Source organism: Equus quagga, unplaced genomic scaffold (assembly GCF_021613505.1).
Source record: "Equus quagga isolate Etosha38 unplaced genomic scaffold, UCLA_HA_Equagga_1.0 HiC_scaffold_20127_RagTag, whole genome shotgun sequence".
NCBI lineage: Eukaryota > Metazoa > Chordata > Mammalia > Perissodactyla > Equidae > Equus > Equus quagga.
The window spans coordinates 48,799-49,030 of NW_025793070.1; positions in this window are offsets into that span (position 1 = coordinate 48,799).

Below are 232 nucleotides of genomic sequence, written 5' to 3' on the forward strand. Positions count from 1 at the left end.
GAAGAGGGAAAGATCCTGCGCATCCAGCTGGAGTTGAACCAAGTCAAGTCTGAAATTGATAGGAAAATTGCTGAAAAGGATGAGGAAATTGACCAGCTGAAGAGAAACCATGTCAGAGTTGTGGAGACGATGCAGACCATGCTGGATGCTGAGATCAGGAGCAGGAATGATGCCATCAGGATCAAGAAGAAGATGGAGGGAGACCTCAATGAAATGGAAATCCAGCTGAACC